We start from the raw sequence: 15230 nt of genomic DNA on the forward strand, positions 1-15230 counted from the left end.
TGACCCAATATAAAACCAATCGCCAGTCCGTGAGTCGATATACTCAAGTCGTGATTTGCACACGGCCGAATGGCAGTTGGCGACATGTGTCCTCTTGGAAACCGATCTGAAAGATCATACATATCACCGGTCGGAAATGAGAGTATTTGATGGCAGCTTCAATTGTGCGCAGCTCCAGTGGCGCGCGGTACTTATATAACAGTATCAAGCTCGGGAAATGCCGAGGTTGTGAGTTCGAACCTCACCTGGAGCAGTTCAACTTTTTGCTTCATGAACATTTCCACCGGAGTTCAAGGGACAGCTGCTTTGTTCCATGAAGTATCTCCTTCTTATTGTTCTCATGTGGGCACTTCGGGTCCTCTGGCCGGCCGTATTGCAATAGCAGGTGTGAGTTTATTTGTTAATAGGCGGGAGAGGGGGCGATTGGCGACAGCATGAAATGGCAAAGGAGGCGGCACGAGATCTTCAAATCTAAAGATCCGAACACACGATTCTTCTTTTCGTGAAACAGACATTCTTCTGTTTGAAGTGTCGTGTAGGAAAATTCGGAAGGTAAATGTGTTTCCCGGTGTCACTGAGTAACGGGTGGAATTATTCCGCTTTCAGTCGTTGATCCGCTGACAGGTCGAGAGACCTTTTCCAGCTCCGGTGTGGGACAAGTTTAGCTTTTGAGCCACTGGGTAAAGTTTTTATTTAATTGGTGTTAACGAATGACAGGACATTTGGCACAAACAAGAAAAATTGTAAACTCACGAGTTTTCTCTCCATGTTTCTTACATCAGGTTCAACACAAACAAGGATTCTCCTCAAAACGTTACTGAGAATTTTATAAAACGGACCCTCACCCGAGTTCGACGTCCACAATGGAAAATTCAGAGACCGACCATGAATCTGTATGATGCAAACTCACGAATAGCGACCCTGGATAGTTCAGTCGGTAGAGCATCAGAATTTTAAGCGAAAGAGTGAACTGAGGATCGAGGATTTAAGTCCCGACTCAGGTTGTCAGTTTTACAACAGTTGGCAAGTTCTGCCTTTCCAGCGGAACAACAACTGCGGGAGAGACGATGCCTGCCATGTGTTGTCAATATGTTGACCTTTGGTGAGCATTCTCAGAAAAGGGCTTTGTTCTTCTCTGATCAACATTTTTACCAGAAACATTTGGCCAGTAGATGATCAGTTAGAAAGACCACAGATTGCCCGTTCACACCACCCGTCCCTTGTTTGTACAGATATTGCTTAATGTCTAAACTGCTTCAAGTAAGTCTCTTCCATAATTATCTGGAAATGTTTGGATTGGTGCAGTTATCTGTAGCTTGTCAATTGGATGGTGAACACTGAGTTTAGTTGGGCTGATCTGATTTCTTTGTTCCAATAAATTAGATACCTTTTAACCGCCACCCACTCCTTGCAGACACTTCCAGCATCATCTCCGTGTGCGGTAGAATGCAGAGACATTCAGCGCTACAAATCAATCCGTGCTGCCTCTTACCGAATCTCGGGAACAATGTGAACCCTTTCAGCCTCTCAGATGCCGATGTCTCCAATTTCATCTTGTGAGCCAGAACCCCTGGTGATATTACAGTCACTGAAGTTCGCTTCACTTTCCCAAAGGTTTGCTCCAAGAGAAAACAACGAAAAATAAGGAAAAAGTGAGCATTTCGTCATTGGTGGCGAAGCAACATCGCTGCTTTCATTCCTTCCAACGTTTGTCTTCCTGCGGGCTCTGAACCTTCTGCACTCCGCTATTTTTATCACATGACCAGGAAGTGAAACAAGTTGAATGTGAAAGTTGGAACAACAAACTGGATCAAGCTATAGGCGGGGCGGGATATTGGAAAACAAAGAGCCAAGCAACGAAAAGCGGGTCAGCTGTTATATAAGAACATAAGAAATAGGAGCAGGAGTCGGCCTTACGGCCCCTCGAACTTGCTCCACCATTCAATAAGATCATGGCTGATCTTCGAACTCGAATCGATTTTCCCGCCCGATCCCCATATTCCGACACGACACTTCAAACAGAAGAATGTTTGTTTCACGAAGAGAAGAATTGTGTGTTCGGTTCTTTGGATTGAAAGATCTCGTGCCGCCTCCTTTGTCATTTCACGCTGTCGCCAATCGCCCCCTCTCCTGCCGATTAACATCTAAACTCACATCTGCTTTGCAATACGGCGGGCCAGAGGACACCAAGTGCACACATGAAAACACGAAGAAGGAGATGCTTCAAGGAACAGACCAGCTGTGCCTTGAACTCGGGTGGAAATATTCAGAAGCAAAAGTTCAAACTGCTCCAGTTGAGGCTCAAACTCACAACCTCGACATTTCTCAAGCCTCATACTATCATTTCAATACCGCGCGTTGACGGATTGCGCCACTGGAGCCACGTATGACAAGCAGTCTCATCAAACACTCTCATTTCCGGCCTGTGAGACTGTATGTTCTTTCCACCATGTTTCCAATTGGACAAATGCAGCCAACTGCAGTTCGACCATGGATGTTTTGGTGGTCGAATTCTTGCCTGCCACACAGGAAGCGAGCGTTCCATTACCGACCAGTGCAGGAGCATTTTCATTCTGCATTCATGACATCGCTGAATTGGGATCAATTCATATTCAGCTTCAATCTGCAAAACATCTTGAGACATTTTCTTTTCTCCAGGTGTGTTGCGTCCACGGAACCTCGGATTCTGCACGCAATGGATGGCAGACGTTTTGAACGCTCTTCTGCTGACCGTCGTTGATGCAAGCTCACTTGTGAATGTTAAATCTGAGATTAATAGATTACTGTGAACGAAGGGTATGAAGCGATATGTGGCAAAGGCGGGTATATGGAGTTAAGTCGCAGGTTCACCATGATCTAATTGAATGGCGGAACAGGCTCGACTGGCTAAATGCCACTGCCACTTGCTGATATGCGCCACCTTCTCCTGCAAGAAAACGGGACGTGTGTCTGTGTGATTTGCCTGTCATGCTTGGATAGCTGCCAGTGTGTATGACCTGCGAGATGTGGGTGGGCGGCTCACAACAGTGGTCATGTGTAAGGGTGAAAGGAAGCCTCTGGTTAGAAGAGTTGAGTACCGATGGAAAGGGTTTGTTGATATGTGGGGGATGGGGGATGTTGTGCGTGGTGCAGTTGGTAGGCGAGGCCACTTGAGAGCTCACCTCACTCGCCTTAACGACTCATGTAAGAGCATTGAACTTCTTCCCGCACTGCATCCAAGTCCATTCTCCTGTGCGCCTGGCATCGACTTCCGCTCCCGCTGCCTCCCGCTGCCTTTGGATGTATGTCTGGAGGGCCTCTTTCCCACCCCCTCCATCACCCCTCACTCTGCGGTTATTGGATGTTCCTCCATCTATCCAAATCTTGCACCATGGTCTCTCAGCGTCAACAGAGACCCTTGGCGCATGCCCTCTCCAGGCCTGGTACCAACTCAGATTCATGACCAAACAATGCATTATATTGATGTTGCTGAAGGGATAAATATTGAACTGGTCTCCGGGGAGAACGAATCACCTTTTAAGACGGAGACAAGGTGTTTGTATCAGTTCGAGTTTTGACCTTTGTAATGTTTTTCTTTCCTTATTTTTCTTTTCTTCAGATTCCAACTGATCAGAAAACTGACAACTGAACTCTCAAAGAGTTTTAGAAAAATCTGTCACTCAAAATAAACAATGTTATAAATAAAGAAATAAACCGGATTGAGACGGTTCACTTCACTTCACTGAAACGTCTAATTCCGGTTAAACCGGCGCGGCGGAGTCACAGCAGCTCATCGCTGATCTGCACCTCAACTCCATTCAACGAAATAGAAACTGGAAATCTCATGTTTCGAGACGAGTTTACTAATTCCCTGAAAAATGATTATCACGAAAACAGCAAAACATTCCCTGCCCTGATTAAACACACAGCAAGGGGATGTGTCGAATATATGGCAAGAAACGCGCGATTTTATTATTACACGGATAGAATCCCGTGCTCAATATTAACATTAACACTGAGCGCCAGGTCTGGATCTGACCCGTTTACCCCGTGGTGCGGGACCCCGTCCGCGTTTATATTTACCAAACACAGAAAATCAGAATATAATAATCGCACCCAGCAGAATTGGGGATTGTTCGTATTTTACAGGACGAGATGAGACCACTCGGCCCGTCGGGCTTGGATATTAAATTCTGTTCACATTCTCCGCTCGGTGTTGTTCTCCGTGTACATTTTTAGTTAACCGATTTGTCTTGTTATTTTATTTCCCCTCTCTCTGTTTTGCAGGCTGAGTGCGAAAGAGATTCGATTTGGAGGCTAAACACTTTGATCAAAGATTTGAACATTGTTTATTCTGATTGTAGGTTTCTCGGAGACCCAGCGGGAGTTCAGTTCTCAGTTTCCTGATTAGTCGGAAACAGTAGAGCCAACTTGCTCCAAGAAAGAAAACAATAAATGAACAACATCAACAAAGTGAAAGTCAGTGAAAGATCCAAGCAGAGTCTTAACCACCCCTGCCCCTGGTTTAAGATCTTTTGCTGAAACTTTGCAGTAGAGGCCGCGTAGCCTAATGGATAAGGCGTCTGACTTCGGTATTAATCGTCGATCTTATCAGAAGATTGCAGGTTCGAGTCCTGCCGCGGTCATTTTTACATTCCTTCCAACGTGCGCCGTTACTGTTTGACACCGGGCCGTTTCGAACAGTGACTGACCTCATTGAACGGAATCCATAAATTCCTTTGCTGACAGAAGTTGGCCCGACACATTCAACATTGTCGGTCTGGGTGCTCGGGCAGGACATAGTGTAAAAGTGACTTTGTTTCTATTGTTTGGATTCAGAAATGGTCGAATAATCCATTCTGCTCTGTCCGTGTGGGTCGGAATCCCATCCGTGTCGTTATTGTATTGAAATTTTGTTGCGGCCCTACGTAAGTTTTGTACAATTAAAATGGTCTTGAATGATATTACCATCAATTCGAAACCGGTGTTTTAAGTCTATGTCCATGGATTGTTTATATTTTGTTTAAATGGAGAGGGACAATTGGAATTTTACACCTGCTGTAATGAGATAATGGTCGAGTGGAGAGGACGGATCGGAGATCAACCTTTCTGTCCTTCCTTGCTGCCTCTGGGGTTTACAGCGAATGAAAGATTAACGGGAAAAGCAAATGAAAAGGGAGCTGGAACATAAAGGGTTAACTTTATCCATCAGGATGAAATCGAATTTCAAAACTTTTTAACAATCTTGAACCTGTCCAGTTATTAGATTTGCACCAAGTCTGTACATTTTTTCTGTTAAATTTAATTCCTCCGCCCGCTCTTCATGACGAAAAATTAAATTTGGTGGGAGGTCGGGTCCAGATTTGAGTCCACGATCTCTCTCATTGTTAAGAGTCTCCCGTTTTGAACTAGAATCCCACCCATGGCTCGGTTCCCAGTAACTGCTGCAGAGATTGAAGGACTTCGGTCCCTCCTAAATCTCCTGCATTTCACCATCTCCCGATTATTCGATCGCTATTTGGGAACATGGGAGAAAGTCTGGGTTTAAATCCCGAACATTTAAATCCCCAACAATTCTTCTGTTTAACCCATTCCACGGTGTCTTTAGTTAACAATAACCTCCCGAGCGCAATTGGAATCCAGTCCGCAGTTTGTTTCCTTCTCTGTTCCTGTTCTCCCTCGGTGTCTCCAAAAGACCATTCACTGTTTGGATCAGGAGACTGGGTTTAAATCAGCATTCTTGTAATTATCTGCTGCACCCTCTCTAAAGCCTTGATATCCTTCCGAGAGTGTGGGGCCAATAATTGAATACAATATTTCAGCTGAGGCCTAACCAGTGTTTTATAAAGGTTTAGCATAACTTCCTTTCTTTTGTACTCTATGGCTCTAAGCCAATGATCCCATATGCTGATTTAACAGCCTTCTCAACTTGTCCTGCCACATTCAAAGATTTATTTACATAGATCTCCATATCTCGATGTTCCTGCACCCGATTTAAAATTGTACCATTCGATTTATATTGTCTCTCCTCATTCTTCAGGCCAAAACTTATCACTTCACACTTCTTTGCGTTAAATTCGATCTGCCATGTGTCTGGCCATTTCATCACTCTGCCTATGTCGTCCTGAAGTCTTTACTATCCTTTAAATTGTTTATCACATTGCCGAGTTTCGTGTCATCTGCACACTTTGAAATTCTGCCCTGTCCATCCAAGTCCATGTTGAACACTATCTATTTCAAGACGACGCGATCAGGCCTTCTTTGCCAAAATCGTTTTCAATGCGTGACATTCATTATCAAGTAAGACTTTGCAGAATGTATGAGGTAAGAAACGACATTGCCGTCTGTATGTGCAACGTAATAAAGTGCTTCCTGATTTCACCGTGAAAATCCGAGCTCTGATTTTATGTCCCGCCCCATCCCCATCACCGGAGGAAATAACTTCTCTGTATCTACTCTTCCGAATCGTTTTATCGTCTGACCAAGGCTCCATGCAACTGAAGCATAACTTCCTCCTCTTTATATTCCAGTCCCCTTAAGATAAAGGTCAACATCCCTTTAACCTTTTTGATTACCTTTTTTTATTGTCAAATAGTTTTTAGTGATTTGTGTACATGGACACACAAATCCCTTTGCTCCTCCACTGTTCCTAATCTCTCGACATTGAGAACATTTTCCGATTGATTGGATCCAAAGTGAATTACCTCACACTTCCCCACATTAAACTCCATTTAACACAGTTTTGCGAGTCACTTAATCTGTCTCTGTCCCTTTGTAACTTCCTGATCCCACCCACACAGGTAACTGTGCCTCCGATCTTACTGTCATTTGCAAACTTGGATATACAACTCTCTATTCCTTCATCCAAGTCACTCAGAAATATTGGGAGCACATTCCCGAGTGTTCACTGAAATCAGGTACCTTAATATTTTGAGGAATCCTTGAAATCCCACGGTCTTTCCCCACAGGTTTCAGTTAGCGCTGCAGTAAATCTCGTCCTCGGGTCTTTATTGAAAACCGTCAGTTTTTGCTGTTCAATCAGAATTGTCTTTGCACCCCGTGCTGGCGAGTCAGGGATTAGTGTTCGAAGAATCAGGAATAGGATCTGGAACCAGATCTTGCCGACGGCGCCACTGGAGAAATATGAGTTCGATTTTTATGTTTGATCCGCTCGATCAGATTGAATTTGACCAAGAAACAGGAAGCGGTTTTGGTGAAACTGATCCGAGGGGGAAGCGCGAAGGTGGTTGAAGCGATGAGCTGCTCAGTGATTGGATCCAGCCCGTGTGGCTCAGGATCCCGGTCTGGTCTCGTTCGCCGACACTGTTTTCTCCCTGATTGTTTTCCCTCTGCTTTCAGCAATTGCCTCAGGAACTATCTTTTATATCTGGATTCAGCACCAGGCAGAGAGATAGAAACAATTGTCTGGTGTTTATTGACCTGATCGGGAGGTTAAAATCACCGACGGCTGATTCACTGAGATCTCCAGGCCTGTGCTCTGCCGCCATTTGCTTTGGTTCCCTCTTCGACGCTTGTTCTCTCCGGGTGAAGAAGACAGATTTTCTCTTTCACCAGTTTTTTACAATAGTGGACCGGTCTCATTTTCTTTGTGGATAACTGGGATAAGTGGACAGAGCAGGGACAGAGAAAGGCTGTTGGAACCCGGAGCGGAACAAGGTCTCACTGTTATCGGACCAGAATTATTTCATTATCATTCTAATCCTGCAATTGCTGGGACCTCGAGCCACAATGATGAATTCACAGCGTGCGCCATTATCGATAGGTAAATGTTGCAGAAAGTGAGATACGGGAATTTGTGATTTGCCCATAATTTCTGGAACATTTCCGCCGCTCCTCCGAAAGGCTCGATTAAACGATAAAAGTTGTTTTCGTCGCTCAGCCCACTGTTGCCGTCAACGGCGATCGCCAATTCGCTGTATTTACACCATTAATCGTGCCGCAGCCAATTACGATTGGACAATGAAGGTAAATAAATTATGAGGCAGCAAGAAGTGACTGAGAAAAGTCACAGACTTCAGCCTCTCAGCTTCTCTCCTGCCATCTACTCTCAGGCTCAGTCTTTTGTTCCTTTTCAGTCGAGTTTATTTCTGCTCCCTCCCATCTTCCTTCCTTCTATCCATCACTGCCATCTTTCTTGGAAAAAGACGTTCCTGCCGTCTGCAGCTATGAAAAAATCTGAGACGCCAATTGGTGATTTTTCACTTAAAATGGAAGCGTAGTGGGACTTAACTGGGATTCGATCTCCGGACTTCTCATTTATCAATCATTGAAAACCTCAAAGTGAAAATAAGACCCGAAGTTCACCGAAACGCTGGCAATTGACCATGCAGCAATGTAAAACTTCGCTGCCACCCACAGCCGATCAGCCATCCTTTCAGACGGTTCCTGTTCATTCAATCTCGCTTTCTATTCCGATGTACAGCATCATCGAGTTGTACACTAATTATTTCAAGTAAACAATCTCAACGTCTTTTCACCAAATTTTGAATGTCCAACTTGTCTTATCCAGTAAGACTTTCTAAAATTGAAATGATCTGAAGCAAAATTGCCGTTTGTGTGAGAATAGAGTACACCGGGTAGACTAGCGCTAACACACATTTCATAATGTAAAACAAACACACGTTAAACTATTGTGCAGCAGTTGTCGGAGGTCACCCACAGGAGGAGGTCAGGGCCGGGTGTATCACACACAGTACTCATCAACATTTCGTGGGAAGAGATCAGAAATGCAATAGGGTAAGACCAGATAGTGTGGAGAGAGTGTGGGAATAAATCAGGATGAATAGGACTAGATATAAGATGTACTGACAGGGGATAAGGAAGAGAAGGTCATGACTGATATCCATGGTTTCTCAGGCTGAGACCGTTGAACAAAAGATTGAGGTTATTACGCAGACGCACTGAAGGGGAAGACTCAACAAAGTCGCTTGACAAAGGTATCAATACCATAACGTTGGGAAAGGTTGGCACGAATGTGAGCGCCGTGGCTCAGTGGTTAAACCACCTGTCTTGTAAACAGGAGATCCCGGGTTCAAATCCCAGCGGTGCTTTAAGCTCAGGTTGTTAGCTTCTTTGCTCCCATTTTCCACCCGTTGTGCTTCAGAGAGCAGCAAGAACAATCTTTCCTTCTCCTCATTGGCAGCCTCCAGAAGGCCTTGGTTTTTGCTTCCCAGCCTCTCTGTGTTGACTGCCGAGTTAAATTAGTTCCAGAGATTCCCATCCACGGGTTTACAATTGCAACGAATCATCTCCGTGAGGTTAAAGTGCCCCCTGCTCCTTTATATTTCGATTAAATAATATCAATCAATTGCGGAATAAAAATTCAGCTGTTCGCTGATATTCTGTATTTTCCCCAATCAAGTCGACAGGAGGGAACGAATCTTTGTCTGAGGACGTTGGACAAACTGATTCTCGGGGAGAGCTAAACATTCATGGTGGAGATTAAACACAGACCAACACCGCGGGACCGCTTCTGGTCAACGACTTTAATTCTTAAACCAGAGCTGTTTTAGCGAAGGGATTGAAGAGCTGGATTCTAAATCTAAGGGGATTCAGACGCGCCGGTTTAACCGGATTTACACGGTTCACTTCACTTCAACAGGAAAACATTCGACAATTTCAAAAGTTTCATCCCCTGATTCTCGTGACCGGACAGGAAGTGAAATTTCAAATTGGTTTTTCAGTTCCAGCAACAAGATTCTTCTCAATATAAGAAAAACGGAGTGTTTCAAACTGCAGGGAGTGAATTAACCGCAGATTCGGAGCCAGCGCTCTCCAGTATGTTCTTATCTACAACACTCTTAGAATTATGGAGTCATAGAATGGTTCCAGCACAGAAAGAGTACATTCGGCCCGTCGAGTCCGTGCCGGCTCTTTGCAAGAGCAATCCAGCTAATCCCATTTCCCCGCTCTCTACTCGAAGCTCTGCAATTTTTCTCCCTTCAAGTACTGATCCAATTCGCTTTTGAAAGCCACGAGTGAATCTGCCTCCACCACCCCCACAGGCACTGCATTCCAGATCACAACCATCGCTGTGTCAAAAACTTTTTTCTCATGTCGCCTTTGGTTCATTTGCCCATGACCTTAAATCTATGCACTCTGGTACTTGACCCCTCCGTCAATGGGAACAGTTTATCTCTATCTACTCTGTCCATACCCTTCATGACGTTGAATACCTCGATCAAATCTCCTCCAAAATTTTGGCTCAATGGTGAACAACCCCAGCTTCTCCAGTCTATGCACGGAACTGAAGTCCCTCATCCCTGGAATCATTGCAGTAAATCTCTTCTGCAACCTCTGTAAGGCCTTCACATCCTTCCGAATGTGCGGTGCCCAGAACTAGAAACAATACTCTAGTTGTGGCTCAACCACTGCTTTATAAAGGTTCATCATAACCTCCTTGCTTTTGAACTCTATGCATCTATTCATGAAGCCCAGGTTCCCGTATGCTTTCTTAACCGCTTTCTCAACCTGCCCTACCATCTTCAATGATTTGTGTACATAGACCCGCAGATCTCCCTGTTCCTGCACCCCTATTAGAATTGTACCGTTTAGTTTATATAGCTTTTCCTCGTTCCATGACTCTTCCCTTCCGCCGATACTTCTCAGGACTTAAAACTCAGTTTAATTACACCGACTTATCATTTTCTAATTTATCCCGTTTCTCTCCTCCTCTGTCTGTATCGAACGTGGTTTCCTCACTTGTTGCGACCCCGCCCGCACTCCATCCGTCTCTGTGTTCAGACAAAGGAACTGGCTGAAGTGTCACATCATCCTGGGGGATTTCAGTGTGAGTGAGGCTTCCACGGACACTGGATCCCGTTCAAAGAGTTTCATCAAGAGGTGTTTCAATACGGTGAGGTGATCTTTACTGCCTGGAGATTATAATGTCCAGACGGGCAGTGAGACTGAATGGGGACTGAGTGCAGAGATTGGAATGGGAGGCCAGCAGATTCACTTTGATCTGGCCATGTTTTCATTTCTTCTCTATGAATCCCCTGAGCTGGAGATCAGCCTCCTCCTTGAGAGCGATTCGGCAATCCAGATCAGAGGGAATTAAGTATCAAGAAAGTCGAGTGGGACTGGAGCCCCTTGTTTGACAAATTTATTGGAGTTGTTTGAGGATGTAGCCAGCAGGGTAGATCAAGGGGAACCAGTGGCTGTAGTTTACATGGATTTTCAAAAGGCATTCGATAAGTTCCAACATAAAAGGTTGTTCCATTTGGTAAGGACGCATGGGGTTGGTGGTAATATATATTAGCATGGTTGAAGATTGGTTAACGGAGAGAAAGCAGAGAGCAAGGATAACGGGTCATTCTCAGGTTGGCAGTCTGTAATTAGTGAGGTGTCGCAAGGATCGGTGCTTGGGCCTAAGTTATTTACAATCTATATTAATGAATTAGATAAAGGGAACGAGTGTACTGCATCCACCTTTGCTGACGATACAAAGCTCGGCGGCAAAGCAAGTTTGGAGGAGGAGACAAAGAATCTGCAAAGGGATATAAAAAGATTTACTGAGTGGGCAAGAAGGTGGCAGATAGAGTATAACGTGGAGAAATGTGAAGTTATTCACTTTGGCAGTCAGAATAGAAGAACAGAATATTGTTTCAATGTTGAGAATCTATTAAACGTTGGTCTTCAGAGAGACTTGGGTGACCTAGGTCAAAAAAATTATTACGTGGGCACAGCAAGCAATTAGGAAAGCAAATGGCATGTTGGCCTTTATTGCAAGGGGGTTGGAGGACAAGAGTAAGGAAGTGTTATTGCAGTTGTGAGGGCTTTGGTGAGACCTCTCCTGCAGTACTGCGAACAGTTTTGCTCTCCTTATCTAAGGAAGGATATACTTGCCTTGGAGACAGTGCAACGCAGGTTGACTAGATTAATTCCTGGGATGAGAGGGTTGTCCTATAAAGAGAGGTTAAGTAGAATGGGCCTATACTCTCTGAAGTTTAGAAAAATGAGAGGTGATCTCATTGAAACATAAAAGATTATGAGGGGGTTTGACAGGTTAGGTGCTGAGAGATTGTTTCCCCTAGTTAGATGGAATAGAACCAGGGGTATAGTCGCAGGACAAGTGGTCGGTCATTCAAGACTGTGATGAGGAGGAATTTGTTCACGCAGACGGTTGTGAAATTTGGAATTCTTTACCCCAGATGGCTGTGGATGCTGATTCATTGAATAGATTCAAGGCTGAGATAGAAAGATTTTTGGACTCTAGGAGAATCAAGGGATATGGGGATTGGGCGGGAAAGTGGAGTTGAGGGAGAAGATCAGCCATGATCTGATTGAATGACGGAGCAGGCTCGAGGGGCCGTCTGACCGACTCCTGCTCCTATTTCTCATGTTCTTAAAACAGGAAGCGTCTGGGTGGCTGTTTATCTTCCATGATGGACATCAGTGAACAGCTTGGGTTTTTATTACAAGGTCCCACCCTTCAGTATCATTACTATGTATCCGTTATCTAAAATACAACGCCAGTGGGAATCGAACCCACAACCTTTAAAACCGCTTCATTTACTCACAATGATGTATCAATGCGCTATCCATTGCGTCACAGAGCTAAAAACAGCAATATTAATTTTGCTGAGTGCTGAACCGACCAGTCAAGACTTTCGGTTGATTTTCACTTCCCATAGATTTTCCATGGGGTTTTACACGGCACGTTTTTATCAGCCAAACATCGAAAAAAAGCTACAGAGCTTCGACAGCAGACTGAGAGATGGGGGTTGAGGGATATTGTGAGAAGCTTGAAAGGTGGGTTTGAGAGGCATGGAGAGAAGGACTTAGTTGGGTTTGATGTATATTGTGAGAACTGGGAAGCTGGGGTTAGATGGAGAGTAAAGCTCCCTCAACAATGTCCCTTCAAACACACCCAGGGTAGGTACAGCACCAGTTTGATTACAGAGTAAATCTCCCTCTTCACTGCCCCATCAAACATTCACAGGGCATGTACAGTACGGATTAAATACAAAGTAATGCTGCCTCTAAACTGTCCCATCAAACACTCCAAGGGCAGGGACAGCACGAGTTAGATTACAGACTAAATCTCCCTCTACACTGCCCCATGGAACAGTCACAGGGCAGGTACAGCACGGGTTAGATTACAGACTAAATCTCCCTCCACACTGCCCCATGGAACAGTCACAGGGCAGTTACAGCACGGGTTAGATTACAGACTAAATCTCCCTCTACACTGACCCATGGAACAGTCACAGGGCAGGTACAGCACGGGTTAGATTACAGAATAAATCTCCCTCTACACTGCCCCATGGAACAGTCACAGGGCAGGTACAGCACGGGTTAGATTACAGACTAAATCTCCCTCTACACTGCCCCATGGAACAGTCACAGGGCAGGTACAGCACGGGTTAGTTACAGACTAAATCTCCCCCTACACTGCCCCATGGAACAGTCACAGGGCAGGTACAGCACGGGTTAGTTACAGAGCAAAGCTGCCTCTAAACTTTCCCATCAAACACTCCGAGGGCAGGAGCCCGGAGCGCGGGGATATCACAGGATCATATTCGGTGCAGCACAGGAGGAGGCCATTCAGCCCATCGAGTCCGTTCAGCCTTTCAATTAGATCTTGGCTGATCTCTACTTAGGAACAAATGGAAGCGATTCATCTGCTCGAGCCTGTTCCATCATTCAACTAGTTCCTCGCTGATCTGTACCTCAGCTCCATTGACCCGTCTGTTCTCGACACCCTCTGATAACCTGAACCAACAAAAATCTCTCGATCTCAGTACTGATATTTTCATTTCATGGAGTGACCACAGCCTTTTCGGGGAGAGAATTCTAGATTTCATGGAAAATCAGTGCCCGTGACAAAAGCTGGTCTCGATCTACAAACCGCCTCCTCAATGTACCCGGTTTACTGGACGGGCAGAGAAATTGAGGGGCAGCAGATCCTTACAATTGTTGCGCTCAGCTCTAATACTAAACAGCAACTCCCCAATGTTAGAGAAAGAGATTTCATTCGACATTCTAAGTCCCTTGTATTTGAAATGTGCTGTTGAGAATACAGCACGTGCAGACAAAGGGACAGGCAGAAATGCAGCATTGGCAAATAACAACGCAAAATAGATCCTCACAAATTAAATACATTGTGCAAGGAAATGGGGAAAATGATAAACAGTAACGAATATAATGAAAATAACGATAATAATCCTCCTCATCATCATATTCGAATTAATCCAGAAGGAGAATTAATTGTTGGGAATGTCCGTGGAACGAGTTATATCATAGGTCAGAGCGCAGTAGATCAGCATCACCTCAAGATTTCGGCCACCTCGATGCACCGGTAGCTTCCAAAAGCCGTTTTATTTCCTTCTTTCTGAATCCAAACAGTGTGAATTAAGTGACCGGTACAAAATGTCCTGCCCGTGCACCCAGGCCGACAATGTTGAAATCGCACAGTCAGGAAGACAAGGAATGTATGTATTTACCTCAAGTCTTTTCTGGGACAGTTAGAAATGGTCGGATGTAAAACAGTTCCGGCCCATATAGAACACGTTATCAACCAGTGTACAAACCGACCACAGCAGGACTGGAACCTGCAATCTTGTGATGACATCACGATAAAGAGCGAAATCAGATGCCTTCTTTATTAGACCACGATCACAAATGATCTAAAACCCGGAACCGTGTTCATTAAAGCCTTTACTTCTTTCTGTCTCTTGCTTTCACTTTGTGGATGTTGGTCATTTAATTGATTATCTGTTCTTTTACCAAGTTGGACCTTCGGCTTCCGAAATCGAAATAAATCTTTCAGAAAACTGACAGCTGAACTTCCGCTCGGTCTCCGAGAAATTTACAATCAAAATAAACTATGTTCAAATAATTGATCGAAATGATTAGCCGCCAAACCGAACCGCTTCCACACTCAGTCCGTAAAATAGAGAGAGAGGAAAAGACAAATTGGTGAACTGAAAATCTATACTGAGAGCAACACAGAGCAGAGAGAGCGAACATAATTTAGTGCGGGACCCGAGGGGCCGAATGGTCTCTTCCTGTTCTGTACAATACGAACATTCTCTAATTCCACTGGGCGTGATTACTATTTTCTGATTTTCATTTGGTATTAAATATGAACACAGTGTATTTGTGAGAGTGTGTGAGTGTGGTGGGGGTCCCGGAACCTCGGGGTAATGGGTTCGATTCAGATCTGGCGCTCAGTGTTAATATGTGTATTCTCACTGTTAAAAATCGCGGGTTTCTTGCTGTGCACT

At 44.7% G+C, this 15230-nt stretch overlaps 2 non-coding genes across 2 annotated transcripts; both read left to right on the forward strand.

Annotated features, from left to right (window-relative positions):
- Nucleotides 1–4535: 4535 nt before the first annotated feature.
- trnar-ucg (transfer RNA arginine (anticodon UCG)) lies at nt 4536–4625 on the forward strand. The gene is given in 2 exon segments: nt 4536–4572; nt 4590–4625. It is a non-coding gene; the product is annotated as a tRNA-Arg (tRNA).
- A 4352-nt stretch (nt 4626–8977) lies between these two features.
- On the forward strand, nt 8978–9050 carry trnat-ugu (transfer RNA threonine (anticodon UGU)). Its single transcript has one exon. It is a non-coding gene; the product is annotated as a tRNA-Thr (tRNA).
- Nucleotides 9051–15230: the final 6180 nt, after the last annotated feature.

The sequence above is a fragment of the Heptranchias perlo genome, unplaced genomic scaffold, assembly GCF_035084215.1.
Source record: "Heptranchias perlo isolate sHepPer1 unplaced genomic scaffold, sHepPer1.hap1 HAP1_SCAFFOLD_54, whole genome shotgun sequence".
Classification (NCBI taxonomy): domain Eukaryota; kingdom Metazoa; phylum Chordata; class Chondrichthyes; order Hexanchiformes; family Hexanchidae; genus Heptranchias; species Heptranchias perlo.